We start from the raw sequence: 24,027 nt of genomic DNA, 5'->3' as shown, positions 1-24,027 counted from the left end.
ATTGCCGCCGCTACACCCTTCAATAGCACTTCCCTTCCTGCTTGTAGTGTCAATTTTTGCTTCCGGGATTGGAGTTTTTATGCATTTTTCTATCAATACAAAATCCCAATTCTTGATTTCCCTCACCTTGTCGGAATCCTTAACCAACGAACCAGCCTCTCTGTCATCGTTTCAACAGCCCATCTCCTTCACACCAACCTAAATAGCCACATCAAACCACCACAGCAGCCACCACCCATACCAGCAGCCCTAACAACCATTCTACGATCACCTTTTTTCCTCTTGGCAACAACACAACAGTCATGGTTAGTGGACGTTTTTTTCTTTTCTCCCTGCTCCTTTTATTCTTGTTCCGTTTTTCAAATAGAGAAATAAAAGTCAACTGTAGTTAAAGAGATAGTGGCTAATAAGTATATAAATTTTCTTCTTGTTTTTAGCTTCTCCAAGTAGAGATGTAAAAATAATATTTTAGTACAAGAAAAGAAAAGGTAATTCAGCTATTCAAATAATTATATAACGATTTCTGTTAAAATTTAAAATTAAAAAAAAATAAAACTGCTCCGTTTTTCACTATAGCAACCCATAATAAAATGTTGAGTAGTTTTTTTTGTTTTTGTTTTGTTTTTTAAATTGTTTTTTTTGTCTTTTAAACTTTTTTTAATTTTTTAATTTTTATGTCTTTTTTTTCTTCTTTCTTTGTTTTTTTCTTTTAACAATTTTTTTATTTAATTTAGTTTATAATATTAAATTTTTTTTATTTAATTATCAGTATTTCATGATACTGATCGCGAGTTTAATAGATTAACTTGTGAAAACTTGATTTCACGAGTTAGCCCAGAATGTTTTTTGCTTTTTGCTTTTTCATTAAATTTTTTTTTGTTTACTTTAGTTTGTTAATGTTAAATTTCTTTTTATTTAGTTATCAGACTTTCATGACATATATTCTAAGTTTCACGGGTTAACTTGGTTTCACGAGTTAACCTAGTTAGTTCTGGGTTAACTTGTCCATTTTTTTAATTTTTTTCTTTTGTTAATATCAATTTTTTATTTAGTTATCAGATTTTTATTACACGGATCTTGGGTTTAATAGGTTAACCTAGTTTGACAAGATAACTAGAAGTTTTTTTTCTTTTTTCTTTTTAATTAATTTTTTTCGTTTACTTTAGTTTGTTAATGTTAAATTTCAATCTATTTAGTTATCAAACTTTCATGATACATATCTCAGGTTTTACGGGTTAACCTGGTGTTACGGGTTAACCCAGTTAATTTTGGGTTAACCTGTCTATTTTTTTTTTGTTAATGTTAATTTTTTTTTATTTAGCTATCAGATTTTCAAGATATGGATCTCGGGTTTAACAGGTTAACCTGGTTTGACAAGGTAATCTAGAGTTTTTTTTTTGCTTTTTTTATTTTTAATCAATTTTTTTCGTTTAGTTTAGTTTGTTAATGTCAATTTTTTTTTTATTTAGTTATCAGACTTTCATGACACATATCAAGGGTTTGATGGATTAATCTGGTTTCATGGGTTAACCGAGTTAATTCTAAGTTAACCCGTTAATTTTTTTATTCTATTTGGTTATCAAACTTTCATAACATGAATCCTAAATTTGATGGGTTAGCTTCCTTTGAAGAGTTAACCCTATTAATTCAGATTTTTTTCTTTTTCTTCATGTTGGTTTTTTTGTATTAATATATTTAATTTCACACTTTTATAACACAACCTTGCAGCTAGACCCACATTCAAGGCTCTTGGGTTTGATGTTACAGTCAAACTTACTTAAAATTGAGTCATGTAAATTTAATATTATAACTATTACTCTTGAGTTAAGCGTTACAGTTAGCTTCAAGGCTTTTGGATATATCCTTGTAGAAATACCTAACACTCTTAGATCTTAGTCTTTTTATATTTTTTTATGCAAGAAAAAAAAAACTTGTGGGTTTGCCTTTGTTTTTTTCATTTTTTTTCTTTTTAAGCTTTTTATTGTGTACTGCGCAGTGCAATCTATAGTGATAAAGTTGATGCCTTTAATATTTTTGGCCTTTTTCTTTGTTTTTTTTTTGTTTTTTAATTTTCTTTATTAATATTAAAATTTTTATAATTAATTATCAGATTTTTATGACACGGATATCAGATTTGACAGGTTGACCTAGTTGATTCAGATTTTTTTTTCTTCATTAGTTTTTTTCTTCTCGTGTGTTTTTTCTCTTTGCTTTTTTCTTTTTAGTTAATCTTTTTTTTTTAATTTAGTTCATTAATATTATTATTTTTTTCTATTTAGTTATCACACTTTCATAACAAGAATCGTAGGTTTAATGGGTTAATCTGATTTGACAAGTTAACCTAGTTGATTCAAATTTTTTTGAATTAGTTTTTTTCTTTCAATTTCATCTTTTAATATTGTATACAGTCCACAGTAAAAATGTTGATGCCTTTGGTTTTTTTTTCTTTTTATGCCTTCCCCCGTGAATTGCATAGTAGAGTTTACGATGAAAAGACTAATGCCTTCTTTTTTTTTCAATTAATTTATTTTAATTCATTTTATTGATATTACATTTTTTTCTATTTAGTTATCAGACTTTCATGACATGAATCTCAGGTTTGGCAGATTAAAATATTTAATTTAGATTTTTCCCCCTCATTAGTTTTTTCTTCTTATAGATTTCTTTTCTTTTTAATTAATATTTTTTGTTTAATTTATTTTATTAATATTTATTTTTTTCTATTTAGTTATCTACAGATGCTTTCAGTTTTTTTTTTTTGTTGTTTTTATGCTCTTGATTTTGGACTGCACAGTGCAGTCCACAGTAAAAAAGTTGATGCCTTTTGTTTGTTTTTGTTTTTTACTTTTTAATTAGTTAATTTTTTTAATTTGGTTTGTTTAAGTTAATTTTTTTTTCTATTTAGTTATAAGATTTTCATGACATAGTTCTCATGTTTGACGAGTTAGCCTAGTTAATTTAGATTTTTTTCTTTTTCTTCATTAGTTTTTTTTCTCCGTATAGGTTTTTTCTTTTTTCCTTTTTAATTAATTTTTTTAATTTGGTTTGTTGATATTAAAATTCTTTCTATTTAGTTATCAGACTTTTATGACATAGATTTCAAGTTTGACGAGTTACCCGATTAATTTAGATTTTTTTTCTTTTTCTTCATTAGTTTGTTTCTTGCTATAAGTTTTTTTTCTTTATTTATGCCTTTGACTGCGGATTACAAAGTGCAGTCCATAGTGAAAAGGCCGATACCTTTTGTTTGTTTTTATTTTTTTTCTTTTTAATTAATTTTTTTGTTTATTTTAGTTTGTTAATGTTAAATTTTTTTCTATTTACTTATCAAACTTTCATGACATGGATTCCGGGTTTGACGGGTTAGCCCAATTAATTCAGGGTTAACCTATCAATTTTTTTTTCTATTTAGTTATCAAACTTTCACAACACGAATCCAATGTTTGATGGGTTAACCTGGTTTGAAGGGTTAACCTAATTAATTCAGTTTTTTTTATTAGTTATTTTTTTATGTTGGTTTTTTTTCCTATGTTTTTTTTCTTAATCTATTTAATTATTATACTTTTATGATACGATCTTGCAGCTACACCCACATCCAAGACTATTGGGTATGGTATTGCAGTCAAACCCACTTAAATTTGGGTTATGCATATTTAATGTTATTATTAGGGGTGTTCATGGTTCGGTTCGGTTCGGTTTAGACTTAAAAAACCAACCAAACTGAATTACATTAATTTTATGAAATATTAACCGAACCGGACCGAAAACCAGTTCAAACTGAACCGGTCCGGTTCGGTTAAATCCGGTTTTTTTTGCAAAAAACCGGAAAACCTAATCCCATCATCCAGATTTTTCTTATGGCAAGGAGAAAGCACAGGCACAGAAAGAAGATGGATTTTACAGCATCTTTTGCATGAAAGACAAATAAATTCAGGACAAAAACTTCCTTTATGGAGCCAGATGAAGGATAATTATCTTTAATATATATCTAAAACAACTCCTCCATGGTTTCCATTGTCATTAGTCCCACCGATCTCAACCATTACCACCAATACTTACCACAAGAAAAACAGCTAAGAATGAAAAGGGAGGAAAGATAAAAACAAGAAAAAAAATACAAGAAGTGACAAAGATGCGCAAAGATTTTGTCTTTGTGGTAGCTTTGTTCTTCTCCTATGAAGCATACATAGCAAGTATAAGCTACTATAAATTTTCAAGTTACAGAGGCTTATAAATATATAGAAGCAAGGGAAAGAAATAATTGTTAACTCTCACTGGATATCAATTTTCTTTGGATGTGTATGTGAAGTTGAAAAATGTAATCTTTGCATTGAAAGCTCATTCAATAAACCCACTGGAAAGAAAGATTGGGAAACGAGAAAAGAAGATTAGAAATTAACTGAGAGGAAGATTGGGAAACTGGAAAAGGGAAGATTAGAAATTAATTGAGAGGGGGGGAGCGGCGACTTTTTGTGAGAGACATGAAGGTTATGTTAACTGTTAGGGTTAGGTTACAATTTAACTATTTATATCTCAAATATTTATGAAATTTTTGGCTTTTAATGAGTTTGGTTCGGTTTGTTCTGGTTATTGGTTCAAAACCAAAACCGAACCGGACCTGTTAAAATTTATGGTTTTGACAATCGGTTTAATCGATTTTTTATTTCGGTTCGGTTTTTTTGGTTAATTTTTCTTTGGTTTTATCGGTTTTCTCGGTTAATCGGTTATTTTGAACACCCCTAGTTATTATTAATATTATAAATATTATTTTTAAATCGGGCGTTGCAGCCAAACCCAATATTTTTAAATATAACTTTATAAAAAAACCTAATACTTTTAAATATTAGTTTTTTTTAATATTTTTTATATAAAAAATAATTGACCACGGTCTCGTGCGGGTCATCTAACTAGTAATAGCTAAAATGATTCTGTCGCTTTTGATTCTCAACATCTTTCCACACAATTGACTTCAAATCATAACCTGGATGACAAAATTTAACAATAAAAAGCATAATAAATATCATATTAATAGCTTTGTTTTAAATATTTATATTATTTTTTCACATAAAATATACCAATTAGCAATTTCAAGCTGCAACATGTACAATTCTACTTAGAAATCAGAAAACACCAAATTTCTACGAGTATTTCACGAATCTAAACGAAACACACCGAGTGGTAAGTGTTGACTAAAGAGGCACACGATCTAGCCAAGCCCAATATTTTATCTTCTTCTGGTATCTTAGTATCCAACTTCCAATGCCCTTTTCTTTCCTTTTATTCCAATGACTTCGAATTTCTTCCGGTTTCTTTAGGTCAAGAACTCGAACCGGTAGGTTTCCTGGATTTTTCTAACGGATCTCTTTCTTGCACTGTAAAGAAGATGGACTTTCGGTGGAGAAAAGTAAAAAAAGAAATGAAAGGGATATCCAACGCGCATTGAGCAGCAGAGGTACCTTCCTGTCAAGAGCAGGGATTGGGCCCCACACGCGACCTGTTATAAGTTCTTAAAAAAAAAAACAATTGTTAAATATAATAATATTTAAAAAAATATTCTAAAATTATATATCCAATAAAAAAATAAAAATTGCAACCCTATATTCTGTATAAGTTATTATGTATTTATAGTCTATAATTTTTTTTTTAATTTTACGAAGAGACCCTTATAATATTTAATGATAAATAAATATTTTTTATATTCATATTAATATTTAATAAAATATAATGAACTTTTAAACGATTTTTATATACCTAGAAAATATAAAAAAATTAGACTTCAAGACAATGATACCCTGGCGGGAGAATACAAACCACAATGAAAAGATTGAGGCATTCACGGTGAATTATCACTCTCTTATTCCAAATGGGTATTCATTTACAGATATTAAAAAAATGAACAACCCATTTAACAACAGATTAGATAAATGGGGATTTGATGGTGTATACGAATTAAGGGAAGTTGCTAGGTGGTCGTCTTATGACAGTAAAAGTCCTCACTAAGCTTGAAGCTGATGGAGAAGAATTTATTAATGAAGTTGCAAGCATTCGTAGAACTTCCCATTTAAACACAGTTCATCTTTTGGGTTTTTGCCATGAGAGGACTGAAAGAGCTTAATTTATAGTGCATGCCCGATGGATCTCTCGACAATGTAGTGTTTGGCATGTTCAATAAGGTAAAACAGGGTAAAAAAAAAATTCATTAATTCTTTACATATATTTTTTTTTGTTTAAAACAAAGTTATTTTAATTATTTTTTTTAAATTTCGATCAATCTGATTGATCTTACTAAGCCATGAGTACTTAGACTTTATTAATACCATGTCAATACTAATATTAAAATTTAAAATTATAATAATAACTATTTTTATTTTTATATTGCTTTAAAATTAATTCTAATTGACCACCCTAACTTTGACTTGAAATTATTATTAATTGATTTTTTTAATGAGTTTTAAAATTATAATAATAATTTATTTTTATGTAAGTTTATATTTTGTAAAGAATTTAAGCAAATAAAATAGAAAGCACACCTTAATGAATAACAATATGTTTAAGAAAATGCAGTCCTGAATTTAATTTGATGAAAAGCTTTGTTTTTGTTTGAACTTCAATTATTTTCAAGTATGTTGTGATGAAAAAATATGTTTAATAAAAATTATTTTTCTTAATAAATTTCTTATCCCATAAATTCATTAATAGTTATAATAAAAAATCACTTTTCAAAATTAACCATTGAAAAGCACATTAGCTTATCTATACATACATCACATCTGACACCACACTTTTAATTTCATGTTATTACCATCATGCCATATGACTTTTCCACCCATGCTAAGAATGTAAGCAGTCTTTGTTTGTCCTTGCAGGTCTTCTTGATTAAGTATCTGAGATTGATTATACTTTAAAATGTTTTTTTTAATATATTAAAATAATATTTTTATTTTTAAAAATTATTTTTTATATCAGTATATTAAAATAATTAAAAATACTAAAAATATATTAATTTTAAATAAAAAATATAAAAAACTCAAAACTTTAAAAAATACTTTCAAAATATAAAAATAAACAATGCATGCCCGGTACATCCAGAGAGTGATGTGCAGTGCATGGACTTTATTTTTCCAATAAAAGCATATCGGAGATTAATGTGCTCATACCTTTGCATTCAAGTCACCTGAGCATATATTAAATATTTTAAATAATGCATTTATTTTTGTCACTCATTTCTTTATCCTCTGAACTTTCCCAGAAACAACAAAGCCCATTTTGCTAACACACAATTCCATTTTCAAACCCAATGTCACGCAATCGGTTTCAATCTTCTATTTAATTTAATTTATATTCATTTATTTCCTTGTTTACTATCCCAGTCCATGCTCAAAGTGCGTTTATTATTTGTCATAGCACTCCAATTTGATGTCCCAATCCCTGCATGTTGTAGCTTGTGGGATATCACAGTCCAATTTTTTTAATATACAACATTTTACTGACATGACCATACCTTTAAAACAAATAATTCAATTTTACCGATTTTTTTTTTACTCCAAAAGGTTTTCTCAAACTAATCTACAATTTTCTCAGTAATTGTTAATTATAAATACAAGTTGGTAATAGTTATTTACTAGTTTCTGGGATCAAGTAAAAAATATTTAATGTAATTTTTTAATCCATTATTAAATTTAATTCAACAAGTTGATTTTCATATCTTTTTATTTAATTAAGGTTTAAAATTAAATTATATAAAAATTATTATAATATAATATAGTCTACTTTGCCGGTTTAACAAACTAAATAACTAGTAAAGAATGTGATTTGAATTTAAAAAATAAATTAAGATGATAGTTTTTTTTAATATTAAAACATTGATATATTAAATCAATTTAAATTTTATAGTTTCACTTGTTAAACTTATAATTTAGACCATGAATTCTACTGAGTTTAATAATTTTTTTTTTAAATTTTTTTTTATAATAATAAAAATAAATATTTATAAAATTAAATATCAATTAAAAATAAAAATATTTATTGATTTACTTAACCTCATAAAAAAAATTATAACCATCAATTTAAAATCACCCACATGCTGAACAATTAAATAAAAAAAATGATTCCATCTAATTAATGAGAATAGGGGCCGTCCGTGATCTATTTCTATTGTGATTGGTCCAATATGGTTTTGGCAAAGCTTACTTTACAATATTCTTGATCTCATTTTTCATTTTTTACTACATATTTAGGCTGAATTGAATACAAATATTTCATTTTTTTTTTGGGAATTAAGTTTGTTGAACCATGGTTTGAACAATTGGACAACCCTATCATTTTCTCTTAATTTTTGTTATTAGGTATACGAGAAAGACCCGATTTCATGTTATTATCATCAACCACATAAATACTTTTCCAAACTATGCCTGGATTTTTTTGGCGTGTCCTTCTAATATATTTGAACGATTCTGTTCTCTTCTTTTAGTCCCAAAGACCAAGACAGCGATGCATAGCCTCCAAGATTTCATTTTGCAAATAGAGGCCTCGTCGAAAGAATTTAATGTGGTAGCCCTTCCCATTATAAAAATAAATTAAAAACTTTTAGTTCACTTTGATCTGTTTATTTTTATGTTTTAAAAGTGTTTTTTAAAAAAATTATTTATTTTTTATTTTTTTATTAATTTTAAATTAATATATTTTTAGTGTTTTCAAATTATTTTATTATGCTAATATCAAAAATAATTTTTAAAAAATAAAAAAATATTATCAACATATATTTTCACATCTATCCCTTTGTGATGTATTTATTTACCTGAAATTGATAATTAGCACGTCAAGACTCATCTCTTTATACTCGAAACTATCCCTTAAACAACCAAGCCCACCATTTTGCTAACACACAATTCCATTTCTCCTATCCTACTTCCTCTTGCCAGAATGAATTCCTCGGCCTTTTCTTTTCTTTCAGATTTTGTTCTTGTATTGTTACTCTTCATCCAAGTCCCTTCATCCTTAGGCAACGATGACCTGTTCACTGCCTGTAGTAAAAAGTTTGTGTGTGGGGGTATCTCCGTGGATTTTCCATTCTGGGGATCGAACTCAAAGATCACCTGCCTGTGGCGTTCCTAATTTGGACCTCAGGTGTGAGAGTAATATCACCCAGATGACTATCAATGGGGTTGCGTATCGTGTTTTGAAAATCGATGAGGATGATGGAATTCTCAGGATTGCAAGAGAGGGCTCCTTTGCTGGATTGTGTCCACCTCAATTTACGAACAGCACGTTCAATCCTAAGGTTTTCGAGTCTGTTGAGGGTTACACAAATCTTACATTCATTTATGGTTGCAAGGATGCTCCTCCAACCATACCTGGTCCTGGTATACCTTTCACTTGCAAAATAAATGAGGTTAATGATCAACGTGGTTATATCCACGTAGGAGATACTGGTCCAGGGGAATGCTATCATAGTTTCTTTGTGCCAGTTTCTGTAACAGATTGGCAACCATTCGGGAATATGCAAGCTTTTGATTGGCCACCAATCGGGAATATGCGAGCTTGGGAAGAACTCTTGAAAAAAGGATTCGAGGTAAGATGGAAGGTCGATGGGGAGGCGTGTTGGGAATGCTCCACCTCTTCAGGTATGTACCTCAACTTCTCCTCGAATCAGTTTATGATGAACTCCAGTCACTTGTTGATGCTTCACACACCTTAGTTCCGTTCCTGTTTTGTTATTTTAATTTTATTTTAAATAGACTCGGACAGAAGTAAACATCAATATGATGATGATCTCTTAAAACCCACTTGAATAGTCGACTGTTAGGGAGGCTCAAACTGCAGAAGTAGACCATGGGAATAAGGGACAGCTTTCTGGTTCGGAAACGGTCACACCATAGTTAAATTGATGCCCATGTTGTCTTATCATACAACTAGTCGTAGGAAATCTTGATGGCATGTTCTGCAGAATTTTTGAACTGACAGTGAAAATTATGTGATTTCTGTCAAACATTAAAGCCTAGCATTTAACTTCTTGTGAATTTAGAAGTTTAATAGAGATTTTTCTCTTTTTTTTTTTCTTTTTTCTTTTTAGAACTTATATTTTTCAGTTTTATTTTTTAATATTTAATTTAATCAGAAACTCCACAATTTATTTATTAAAACATTAAAGCCTAGCATTTAACTTCTTGTGAATTTAGAAGTTTAATAGAGATTTTTCTCTTTTTTTTTTTCTTTTTTCTTTTTAGAACTTATATTTTTCAGTTTTATTTTTTAATATTTAATTTAATCAGAAACTCCACAATTTATTTATTATATATATAATTTTTCACTTATTCTAAAAATAAATAGATGGTATATTTTTTCGTAACATAATAAATAGTTAGGGGAAAAGAGACTGATTGCGGAAGGATCTCATCCGATAAACAGTCTACACCCTAAATAAATAATGATATTTTCAGTTGGGATTAGCAAATCTAATCAACATGAAATTACAGGGAATATTAGTTCGTTTAAAAATGGAGAAAATAAACATAATATATCTTTGAGTCAAGTCAAGTGAGGCTCCGTCTGAAGCCCAAAGTCACAAAATCAGTTTCAATAAACCTCATAAAAAAATAAATTATAAAATTAATTTTTAATAAATATAATTTTAAAGGATATAATTAAAATAAAAAACAATACTATTTAAAAAAAATATTTTATAAAAAGAGATGCAATAAAATCACCTTTTCGTTTAGTCAAGTCAAGTGAGGCCTCGTCTCTATCACTGAAACCAATGTCACTCCATCCATTTCAACCTTCTATTTAATTTAATTTAATTTATATACGTCTATTTCTTTATTGACGAGCCCAGTCCATACTCAAAGTGCGTTTTTTTTTTATTGTCGCATGTGGGATATCTCAGCACATTTTACTTACATGACCGTAGCTTTAAAACAAATAATTCAATTTTACAGACTTTTTATTCCAAAGGCTTTCTCAAACTAATCTTCAATTTTCTTAGTAGTTGTTAATTATAAATACAAGTTTGATAGTTGGAGTGCTTGTACTAGTTATTAACTAGTTTCTTTGGATCGCATCAAAATGTTTTGAATTAAAAAAAAAAAAACTTAAGCCACATGGGTTGATAACCTAATTAAATATCAATAAAATAATTGGATATGAATTTTTTAAATTTAAATCATTATATTGAGTTTAATGACAATACCACAAAGTTTTGAACAATCTTGATGTGGTTTTTGATATTTTAAAAAATTTATGTTTAACCCGCAACAAAAACATGGGTGAATAAACTATTAGTAATTAAATCAATGTAGCGTATGTTCATTTTTTAGCTTTAACTCTTATTTTGTATGTAAATTAAAACTTGCAATCTCATTTTAATATTTAAAATTTATGCTTTATAAAAAACAATGAGCTTTTTATTTTTCAAGGATGTAATTCGATTATAAATGAAGTGAGGGGAGGAGAAGTATATATTTTGACATTGAAATATAATATCGTCAACTTTAATGTAGTTTTACTTTGAATATACAAGGTTACATATTAATAATTCAACCTCTCAATGAATATATTGTGTCATATATATGCCATATAAATAAATCTAATAATTAACATTATTTGATGTCCTGTTGCAGAATCTTCTGGGAGTCGTGGGCAACTACATATTGCTGTAGGTAAATATTATCATAAGAAATCCAATCTTCTCGTTTGTTGATGATGGTATTGATTATGATGCATCTTAAATTGCAGGCATATCAGCAGCTGTGGCGGCGATAACAATTTTTTCTATAATTACAATATGTCTCACTAGAAGAAAAGGTTCATTTAGTGCCGTCATAGAAAAGATCATCCGACTTGCATAGAGGTTGTTACACTCGGATTGTGGATTTTGACATAAAGTCTCACAACATTCTTCTAGATGACGAATTTTGTCCAAAGATCTCAGATTTTGGTCTCGCGAAGCTATGCCAAAGCAAAGTGAGTAAGATCTCAATGATAGATGCACGAGAGACTATTGGTTACATAGCACCTGAAGTATTCTGCAGATCTTTTGGAGGAGTAACTTACAAGTCTGATGTGTATAGTTATGGAATGATGGTTCTTGAAATGGTCGGACAAAGTAAAGACTTTGATATGGGATCGTTGGAAACCAACAAGATGTATTTCGCGGATTGGTTTTGTATGTATCTTGAACCGGGAAAGATTTCAACACTTCATGGAGGTACAACAGAAGAGGAAGAAGAGATTGTTGAAAAGATGATCTTAGTGGGTTTGTGGTGCATCCAAACCATTCCATCACATAGACCGTCAATGACAAAGGTGGTAGAGATGTTTGAAGGCAGTCTTCTGTCTTTGCAAATTCCACCGAGACCTTCCTTTTCTTCTCCTAGAAGGTCCGCTCAAGAGCACTCTTCCACTGTATCATCACTGCTTGGCGTGTCGTCGCAGGGAGATGAGATAAATAGATTGCCTGTTGATGAAAGTGACTTGTAACTGGAAACTGAAAACTTTATGTTGCCTGATAAAATTAATCAAACCGGTATTTGTTCTTCATCTAAGAGCTGCTCTGGGCCGAACTATTTCGACTTTGAAATAGGTCATGTACGAGAGCACACTCGCTCAGTGGTGGTAAGAAAGACTACCCTCTCACCTTCTCTCTCTCTCTCTTTTTTTTTTTTTTTTGTCAACGATGTAAACCAATTCTAGTTTGCACTTCATGTTCATTATGTGGGAGGTGCAGAATTGATCTGTTCCTGCTTGCGTGTCATTGTTTACAATTTCAAAGTTTAGACAAGGCTCAGAGGTTGAGCTTATTATTACTTATGGTTAATTTCATCGAGGCTTCATTGCAATTTCAAAGTTTAGATAAGACTCCGAGGTTGAGCTTATTATTACTAATGGTTAATGTCATCAATGCTTCGTTACTCAGATGTTCCATATGTTTCTTACTGGTATTCGTATTTTGCTTGAGCAGCTGAATTAAAATGGAATCGTCTATGTTCGAAACTATACCACAAAACTTCAGGAAAGTGAACGTAAATCTTCTACTCTTCATCAATAAGTTTCCCGTAGTCATTCTTGTGAAGAACCGATACCAGTGTATGTTTTAGGAAGCACAGAGGGGAGGCCTTCAAAGGCTTGTGAAGATCTTTCTGCTATGCCTTTTGGAGTCAGAAGTAGTCGTTCCACGATGAAGTCAATTTGAGCTTTCACAACGCGTTACAACCAACCAATCTTCCCTTGGTAACATTAATGCCAATCAAAGCAGCTTCTTGGGATGTGTAGAACTAGTGTTATTTTCCAGGCATTTCAACCAGCTGCTCTGCGTATAGGCAGCAACACTACTGAAGCAGATGTGATCTAAGTGTTTAATCAAGGTTTACTGTGCCCAACATGATATCAAACTTTGCCAAAAATCATCATCATGTTTTTATGGTTCTGTTCCTTTTTTTTTTCGCGTATGAGTGATTTCATTTATCGAAGATGAAATGGCAGGAACCAAACCCTGCTTACAAGGCTTCAGGGATAACGAAAACAAAAGGAAGGGAGGCTGTAATAGCACCTTACAGATAACCGTTCCTTTTCACCTGCACCTGACAGCAAAAGAAATAGGGTCAAGAAGCTTGCTGTTAGTGGAATATAATTCAGTTTGACATCTAGCTAGCCAGATGACGTAGAAGTACTTCAATTAATTCTTCAGGGTTTAATTTCTGTACTTATGAACAGACATGCTCGACTGTAGTATAGCCATCAAATTTGTATCTTCCTTTAGCTTTTTCAATAGCCAATGGTGGTTCTCTCATTTTCTTCTTTTACAGTCATGTCAACTACTGTGGTAGTGTTATTAGCAGTCTATATCATTCTGGTACGTTTCACTAAAGGAAAAGGATTATTTAGTGGCAAGACAATGACCCTCTGGCGGAAGAATACGAAGCACAATGAAAAGATTGAGGCATTCATGGTGAACTGTCACTCTCTTATTCCAAAGTAGTATACAGAGGGAAGTTGCTGGGTGGTCGTCTCATGGCTAAAAGCCCTCACTAAGTTAGAAACTGATGGAGAAGAATTTAAAAATGAAGTGGCAATCATTAGGAGAACCTCCCATACAAACATAGTTAATCTTCTGGGTTTTTGCTATGGTTTTTCCCATACAAACGTCGCAGTTGGAGTTTATAGAGGTCTGGAGTACTTAAATAGAGGTTGTAACACTAGGATTGTTCATTTTGACATAAAGCCTCGCAACATTCTTGTTGATGAAGATTTTGGTCCCAAGATCCCTGATTTGGGTCTGAAAGAGCAAAGAGAGTAACCTTTCAATGGCGGTTGCAATTAGAGGGACTGCTGGCACCAGAAGTATTCTGCGAAACTCTTGAGAAGTGTTTTACAAGTTCGATGTGTGTATTTATGGAATAAAAAATAATTTAAAAGGTAATTTGAAAATTGGTTAAATAAAACCGTCAAACAGAGATAATGCTTTTGTCAACTTTTGCTTTATGTTTTGTCCTCGTATGAAGGGTTATTTAATCAATTTGATCAGTCGAGAGATAAGATTGTAATCTTCAAATTCAATTTTTGTGTGCCACGTGGTGACATGGTTGGAATTTGGTACGGTGTGGTGATATAAAAAAAAATAAAAAATTCAGGTCTATTTTCTCAATCATCTACCGGTTATCCCTGTAGCCTCTGTTTTAACAAATAAATTAATAATTACTGTCGTTACCCGATCCCCATATAAAATAAAAAAATACAAAAAAATATAAAAAAATATATTTAAAAGAAAACTAAAAAATAATAATAGCGAAGAAAGATACAGAACGTCTAAAAAATAACAAAAAAAAATCAATTTGAAATCTAAAAATAAATAAATTGTCATATTTTTCCATTACAAAACAACATCTCCGCCACATCTCTTCCTCTTTTTTTTTTCTTTTTTTTTTATGCATAGTAAACTTTCTTTTACAGTACCGCAAGACCCAACAAAAACCAAAGTACTTAATTTGGATCACTCTTTCTCTCCGCAGTGAAAGGTCTTTTTGGAGCTTAAAACATGGATGGAGTTTCCTTGGTTTCACTTCCACATTCCACATTAACGACCATAGATAGCTGCTTTCAATTCCAGATTCTTTCGAGACGGTTTTTGAATTTATTTCTTGTTTCTGGATTCTTTATTAGTCCTGGATTGCAAGGGAAAAAATTGACAGTGGGTGTCATTTATCAGTCCACACCTCAGCATTAGCATCTTGATTTGGGCAGAAAGACTTCTTTGAGTAATAATGGTGAGTAGGAGGGCCACGCTAAAAAAGATCAATTGATAGGGACGACATTAAGAAAATTATAAAGGTTAAAGGATTTTTGAACCTGTTAAGCCACCTGTTCTATCCATACAAGTCTCCTCTAGCTAGCCAAACAAATCAAAATTCTCAAGGAAAGATCCTAGTAACCTTCCGATTGACTTGAACAACTTTTTAGTGTCATCATACAAAGATATTTCCTCGTGACTTCAGTCTTATGGAAAGATCGTAGCTCGCTCATGGAATCCAGTGAAGAAACAAATTATAAACTCAAATGTATTAGACAATTCTGGATAAATAACCCTCTTTTCCTACAAAATAGAAAAGAAAAAAAAATAATTTCACCATAATCTCTTAATTCATGTTTTTAAGGTAAATATGAACTTATATTTCACTAATATAAAATAAGAGCTTTGAACAATTATAATAGAATTTATTTTCATACTAAATAATTTATCATGAACTTAGTCTTACTATTGAGAAAATTGTTTTCAAGACAAAACTATCATCTATCTTTAAAAAAAAAAAACGATTGAATTAACAATAAAAACAAAAGTCAACCATAGCCATAACCAAGTCAATAGCCATTTCTATATAAGCACTGTCCCTTTACCACCACCAGAACACCAACCTCTTAACCTTACCCACCATTCAACCAGCTGCTGCACAACCCCTTCTGATTCCTCCACCAATGCACCCCCTCACCACCACCACCACCTCTTTCCTTCTCACCCTCTTTCTCTCCCTCCACTTAACGACATCGCTTCCTTCCAATGGCATTAGTAATCTTTCAAACTGTAATCAAAACTTCTCCTGTGGTATCCTCACAAACGTTACCTACCCTTTCACTGGTGGCCTCCGTCCATCCCACTGCGGCCCACCGGAGTTCGGCCTCACATGTGAGGACGAATCAGTTACCATCCTAAAAGCTAACTCACTGAGTTACCGAGTCACTCATCTTGACCAGACCAGCCAAACCTTAAGACTCTCACGTTCAGACCTCGACGATGACGGAAAATGCACCCACCAATTCACTAACACCACTCTGGATGACAGAATATTCAGTCTTGGTTCCAGCCATGAACTTTATTTGTTTTATGGATGCAAGAAGATTAACGACTCTGTCATGGGATCAGATCAGCTACCAACATTCTCTAAGTTCTCTTGTGACAATGATGGAGTTACAGAAGAAGGGTTTTTCTCGATTGTTTACCCTTACGGTTCTGAATATTCTTTTCCGAATACTTTTGAGTGTCAAACCAATATTCGAGTGCCAATTCCTAGTAGTCGGGCACAACAGCTTTTTGATAACGATTCAATAGTTGGTGAGGTTTTGAAAGAAGGGTTTGATGTCAGTTACAGTGCTAATTGTTCAAAGTGTTACAAGGAGCACCCTGGTGGGTATTGCGGGTTTGATACACAGTTGGTTAAACCTATTTGCATTTGTAATGATCAGCTCTGTCCTGGTAAGCAAAAATCTTTAGTTTTCATGAGTTTGTTTGGTGAACCTTATTGGGGAAATTGATGAGAGGAGGTTCTTTTCAAGTTATATAATGCTTCACTGATTTCAAGAATTGATGCTTGAAAAGGCTCTCAAATCCATTAATTTTTATTTATTATTAGTAATTCATCAATTATAGCATTCCTGGTTATTTGTTATGAGGTCAATGTTCAAAATTAGGCTTCTTTGCTCGAGTCTTGTGTTCACTCTGCCCCTTATGACCATAAGCTGGAATCAACGATCCACTTCTTGTTCATGAAATGTTAAGTAAATCTTTTTTAAGCTGAGAGAACAAAATTGAAATCATTTCTGTCACAAAATTGGTTCCAAAAGTTGTGTTAAAGATCAATTTTTTTCATGTTTGAATGCATATTAATTTTGCACGCATGAAAAAGTATATTCAACTTTCATAAGTTTACTTTTGTAATTATATAAATTTAATTAGGGATATGCATCATTCAAAGTTTTATATTTCCAAATACGTGCAAAATAAATTTACTTCATTTTTTTTCATATAAATATATGTGTGGGGTTTGAGATTTTTATTTAAAAACTGGCGTACTTCATTATTATTTTTATTGTTAGTACTAATTTGTGCAACGATTATTAGGTTATTCATTACAAATATGGAGTAACTCTATCATATGCTCCTCCTTAAATCTCCTATAGAGGGTATATGAGCAACTATAATTATTGAAATTGAAAGTTGCATGACTAAAGAATCAAATTAGCACATTAAAATTTCTAAACTAAACAAATCCTTGTAAATTTAAAAAATTAAATAAATATTCCAGTAAAAATGATTATGCCAAAAGATTAAAAAAACAAAATCCCACATCAATATATGTACCCTAAAGCTAAGGTATTGCAACTTTATTAATATCTATAATTTTAACAGCTTTTTAGTTATTAAATAAAATACAATAACAAATCTGTAAATAATTTATTTTTTTTGTTGATATTTTTTTGAGTCAAAGCTTGAAGATGTATAGTATTATAAAGTTATTAAGTTAATGTAAAGTATAATTCTTTAAAGAAGGAGTGTGAAAAAAGGATAAAAAAGGCTTGATGTAATTTTTTTATTTTTAAAAATTGATAAGTATAAAATACTATAATTTTAAATCTTTAAGTAACAAGTATTTCATAGTCTTTGCAAATGTTATCACTCATAGCAGTCTTTTATCTATAGTGTAGATAATGAGAAAAATGAGGCTGAAACCATAAAATATTAGTCTATTTGTTTGGGTTAGAGACAGTAACCATCTTCGTAAATGAGTTATTTTGAGTGTAGTCCTAACTTGGACAACTCCTTAACATCATTTCATGTCATGTTACAGGATCTTCTATGAGTGGTAGGCAACTACAGATTGCTGCAGGTAATAATATAAATTATATAATTATAAGAAATCCAATATTCTCTTTTGATGATGATGATGCATCTTGAATGACAGGCACATCAGCAGCTGTGGCAGCGATATTAGCTTTATCTCTAATTTTAATATATCTCACTAGAAGAGAAGGTTCCTTTAGTGCTGTCATAGCAATGACCTTCAGGCTGAAGAAATCGCAGCATGTTGGCAGGGTTAAAACATTTATGATGGACTATCATTCTCTTACTCCAAAGCGTTATTCTTATTCAGATATCAAGAAAATGACCAACTCATTCGTCTATGCACTAGGCCAGGGAGGATTTGGTAATGTATACAGAGGAAAGTTACCAGATGACGGTCGTCTTGTGGCTGTAAAGGTCCTAAAAGAGTCTAAAGGTGATGGAGAAGAGTTCATGAATGAAGTTGCAAGCATCAGTAGAACTTCCCACGTGAATGTAGTTACCCTTTTGGGCTTCTGCTACGAGAGGAATAAAAGAGCTCTGATTTATGAATTCATGCCCAATGGATCTTTAGATAGCTTCCTATCTGATAAAGGATCCCCACATACAAAATGTCGTTTAGAATGGAAACGATTATATGAAATTGCAGTTGGTATTGCTAGAGGTCTGGAGTACTTGCATAGAGGGTGTAACACTCGGATTGTGCATTTTGACATAAAGCCCCACAACATTCTTCTTGATGAAGACTTTTGTCCAAAGATCTCAGATTTTGGTCTCGCGAAGCTATGCCAGAGCAAAGTAAGTAAGATTTCGATGATAGGTGCCAGAGGAACTGTTGGTTACATAGCGCCTGAAGTATTCTGCAGAAATTTTGGAGGAGTAACTTACAAGTCTGATGTGTATAGTTATGGAATGATGGTTCTTGAAATGGTCGGACAAAGTAAAGATTTTGATATGGGATCGCTGGAAACCAACGAGATGTATTTCCCGGATTGGTTTTATACATATCTTGAACCAGAAAAGATTTCAACACTTCATGGAGTTACAACGGAAGAGGAAGAAGAGATTGTTCAAAAGATGATTTTAGTGGGTTTGTGGTGCATCCAAACCATGCCGTCACATAGACCATCAATGACAAAGGTTGTAGAGATGTTTGAAGGCAGTCTTCAGTCTTTGCAATTTCCACCGAGACCTTCCCTTTCCTCTCCAAGAAGGTCCGCTCAAGATCACTCTTCCACTGTATCATCACTGCCTTGCGTGTCGTCCCAGGGGGGTGGGCTAAACACATTGTCTGCAGATGTAAGTGCCTTGTAACTGGAAATTAGAAATTTTATTTAGCCTGATAAAAATAAAAAAATAAACTTGTATTTGTTCTTCATCTAAGTGCTGCTCTTGGTTGAATTAATTTTGCTATGAAATAGCTCATGCACGGGAGGAAACTCTCACAGTGCTGGTAAGAGACACTATCTCTTACCTTCATTTTTTGTCCATGATGTTAACAAATTCTAGTATGTACTTGATGTTTAATATGTGGGAAGTGTAGAATTGATATGTTCCTGCTTGCTTGTCATTGTTTATAATTTCAAAGTTTAGACAAGACGAAGAGGTCGACCTATATTATTGCTTATGGTTAGTATCATCAAAGCTTCTAGGAACCAATCCCTGAACATGTTTCTTACTCAGGTCATTATAACGACCATGAACCTGAACGGCCAACATAGGAGGGACAGAGTGAGCTCATCAATCGAAGATGAAATAGCAGGAACCAATCCCTGCTTACAAGGCTTTGGGGAAGACGAAAAAAAAGGAAGGGAGGCTGTAATAGCACATTACAAATAGGTGTTCCTTTTCACCTGCACTTGACAGAGAAAGAGTTTAGAAATCTGCTGGTAGTAGAATATAATTCAGCATGCCATCTAACTAGTCAAATGAAGTACAAGTACTTCGATTAATCCTTCATGTTTTGATTTCTGCTACATGACTTTTGAACAGACACTGGCTACTTGTCATTACAAAAGTTTTGTATCTTCCTCTATCTTTTTCAATAACCAGTGGTGGTTGCTATTTCATGGTTCCTACCTTTTCTTCTTTTAAGCCATATCAGCTCCTGTGGTACTGTTATTAGCAGTCTTTATCATTTGGTACGTTTTACTAAAAGAGAAGGATTATTTAGGCATAAGAACGTCAAAACAATTCAAAGATATAAAAAATTAATTTTAAGAAGAGAAAAATTTCAAATTTCCAAACGGATCTAGAACTTCTTTCCTAACCAACTTACTCTGTAATATCCAATAATGATTCGAACCTATTTTTGCTTCCAAATATTTCGTTGTGTGGAAATAAATCTCTTTCAGCACTCTGCTACACAAACCATTAGGACTGTTCTTGAGATGCCAACACTACTTTTACAGAAGGGCCTTGTTGAAAGACTCAATTTCTTTAAAACCCATGCCCCCACAAGCTTTGATTTTAAGAGATATTTTCAACTTCTCTGGTGCACCTATCAATTTTCCAATAAAAAACTGGTAAGGAATTTGATACACAAGATCATGTAATTTGGCATTGCCGCCGCTACACCCTTCAATAGCACTTCCCTTCCTGCTTGTAGTGTCAATTTTTGCTTCCAGGATTGGAGTTTTTATGCATTTCTATCAATACAAAATCCCAATTCTTGATTGCCCTCACCTTGTCGGAATCCTTAACCAACGAACCAGCCTCTCTGTCATCGTTTCAACAGCCCATCTCCTTCACACCAACCTAAATAGCCACATCAAACCACCACAGCAGCCACCACCCATACCAGCAGCCCTAACAACCATTCTACGATCACCTTTTTTCCTCTTGGCAACAACACAACATTCATGGTTAGTGGACGTTTTTTTCTTTTCTCTCTGCTCCTTTTATTCTTGTTCTGTTTTTCAAATAGAGAAATAAAAGTCAACTGTAGTTAAAGAGATATTGGCTAATAAGTATATAAATTTTCTTCTTGTTTTTAGCTTCTCTCAATGGAGATGTAAAAACAATATTTGAGTAGAAGAAAAGCTAATTTAGCTATTTAAATAATTATGTCATAAAATTAAAAATTAAAAAAATACTAAAATTACTTAGCCTATCACTAAAGTAATCTATAGTGAAACACTTAGAAGTCTCTTTTTTCTTTTCATTCTTTTTTTTTTGTGTTTTTAAGCTTTTTTTCATTTTTTCCATTTTTATGCCTTTTGTTTTTTTTGTTTTTTCTTTTTTTTTTAATAATTTTCTTTATTTAATTTAATTTGTTAATATTAAATTTTTTATTTAGTTATCAACTTTTCATGATACTGATCACGAATTTAACAGGTTAACTTGGTTTTACAAGTTAGCCCAGAATTGTTTTTTTATTTTTAATTAATTTTTTTTATTTACTTTAGTCTGTTAATGTTAAATTTCTTTCTATTTAGTTATTAGACTTTCATGACATATATTTCAAATTTTACGAGTTAACCTGGTTTCATGAGTTAACCTAGTTAATTTTGAGTTAACCAGTCTATTTTTTTTTGTTTTTTTCTTTTTAGTTAGCTATCAGACTTTCAAGACAAGGATCACTGGTTTAACTAGCTAACCTAGTTTAAAAAGTTAATTCGAAGTGTTTTTTACTTTTTTTTCCTTTTAATTAATTTTTTTGTTTACTTTAGTTTGTTAATGTCAAATTTCTTTTTATTTAATTATCAGACTTTCATGACACATATCTCTGGTTTTACGAGTTAACCTTGTTAATTTTGGGTTAACCCGTCTATTTTTTTTTGTTTTTTTTTTTGTTAATGTTAAATTCTTTTTATTTAGCTATCAGACTTTGATAGCACAGATCCCGAGTTTAACAGGTTAACCTGGTTTGACAAGGTAACTTGAAGTTTTTTCTTTTTGCTTTCTTTTAATTAATTTTTTTAGTTTAATTTAGTTTGTTAATGTTAAATTTGTTTCTATTTTGTTATTAGACTTTCATGACACATATCTCAGGTTTCACGAGTTAATCAAGTTAATTCTAGGTTAACCCATTAATTTTTTTTTCAATTTAGTTATCAAACTTTCATGACGTGAATCCTAGGTTTGATAGTTTAATCTGATTTGAAGAGTTAACCCTGTTAATTCAAATTTTTTTCTTTTCTTCATTAGTTTTTTTCTTCATGTTGGTTTTTTTGCTTTGATTTTTTTTTTATTAATCTATTTAATTATCATACTTTTATGACACGACCTTATAGCTAGACCCACATCCGAGGCTCTTGGGTCTGGTGTTGTAGCCAGACTCACTTAAACTTGAGCCATGTAAGTTTAATAATATTATTAATATTATAAATATTACTCTTATGTCAAGCGTTGTAGTTAGCCCCCAGGCTTTTGGATATATCTTTATAGAAAGACCTAACACTCTTAGATCTTAGCCTTTTATATTTTTTATGCAAGAAAAAAAATTAACTTGTGGGTATGCCCTTGTTTTTTTTGTTTTTTTTATTTTTAAGTCTTTTACTATGAACTGGACACTACAGTCTACAATTAAAAAGCTGATGCCTTTAATTTTTTTTTGTCTTTTTTTTGTTTTTTTGTTTTTTAATTTCCTTTCTTAATATTAAATTTTTTCTATTTAATTATCAGACTTTTATAACACGAATCTCAGATTTGATGGGTTAACCCAGTTGATTCAGATTTTTTTTTTCTTCATTAGTTTTTTTTTCTTCCAATGGGTTTTTTTCTATTTGGTTTTTTCTTTTTAGTTTATTTTTTAAAATTTAGTTCATCAATAATATTATTTTTTCTATATAGTTATCACACTTTTATAACAAAGATCTCAGATTTACTAGGTTAACCTGATTTGGCAGGTTAACCTAGTTGATTCATATTTTTTTAATTTTTTTTTTACTACTGTATGCAGTCCATATTAAAAAGGTTGATGCCTTTAATTTTTTTTATGCCTTTCCCTGTGGACTGCACAGTGGTGTCCACGATGAAAAAGCTGATATCTTTTTTTTTTCTTTTCAATTAAATTTTTTAATTTATTTTGTTGATATGAAATTTTTTTCTATTTAATTATCAGGTCTTCATGACACAAATCTCAGGTTTAACAAGTTAAAATAGTTAATTTAGATTTTTTTCTTTTTTCTTCATTAATTTTTTCTTCTTATAGGTTTTTTTCTTTTTAATTAATATTTTTTTATTTAATTTAGTTTATTAATATTAATGTTTTTTTAGTTATCGACTGATGCCTTTATTTTTTTTTTATTTTTTTGCTGTTTTTATGCCCTTAACTCTAGATTGCATAATGCAGTCTACAGTAAAAAAACTGATACCTTTTGTTTATTTTTGTTTTTTACTTTTTAATTAATTTTTTCTTTTAATTTGGTTTGTTTATGTTAACTTTTTTTCTATTTAGTTATAAGAGTTTCATGACACGGATCTCATGTTTGATAGGTTAGCCTAGTTAATTCAGATTTTTTTCTTTTTTTTTCATTAGTTTTTTTTTCTCTTTCTTTGATTTTTTCTTTTTAATTAATTTTTTAAATTTAGTTTGTTGATATTAAAATTCTTTCTATTTAGTTATCAGACTTTTATGACATGGATCTCAAGTTTGACGAGTTACCCAGTTAATTTAGATTTTTTTTCTTTTTCTTCATTAATTTTTTTCTTATTATAGGTTTTTTTTTCTTTTAACTCAATTAGTTTTTTTCTTTTATTTTTTTTTATGCCTGTGACTGCGGACTCCAAAGTGCAGTCCACAATGAAAAGGCCTACTTTTATGACATGAATTTCGGGTTTGACAGGTTAGCCCAGTTAATTCGAGGTTAATCCGTCAATTCGAGGTTAACCAATCAATTTTTTTCTATTTAGTTATCAAATTTTCACGACACGAATCCAATATTTGACGGGTTAACCTGGTTTGAAGGGTTAACTCA

General features: G+C 30.9%; 1 long non-coding RNA gene and 1 pseudogene across 1 annotated transcript; one reads left to right on the top strand and one right to left on the bottom strand.

The window, feature by feature from the left end:
• LOC105123404 (probable receptor-like protein kinase At1g67000) overlaps positions 1–24,027 on the top strand; it is a 90,408-nt pseudogene that overhangs the window by 58,574 nt on the left and 7,807 nt on the right.
• Positions 913–1,298, bottom strand: LOC105123403 (uncharacterized). Its single transcript, XR_841843.1, has 2 exons — positions 1,259–1,298; positions 913–981 (listed from the first exon to the last, which is right to left on the bottom strand). It is a non-coding gene; the product is annotated as an uncharacterized LOC105123403 (long non-coding RNA).

This window comes from Populus euphratica, unplaced genomic scaffold (genome assembly GCF_000495115.2).
Source record: "Populus euphratica unplaced genomic scaffold, PopEup_1.0 scaffold10.1, whole genome shotgun sequence".
Taxonomy (NCBI): Eukaryota; Viridiplantae; Streptophyta; class Magnoliopsida; order Malpighiales; family Salicaceae; genus Populus; species Populus euphratica.
This window is presented reverse-complemented; position numbering and strand designations above follow the sequence as displayed.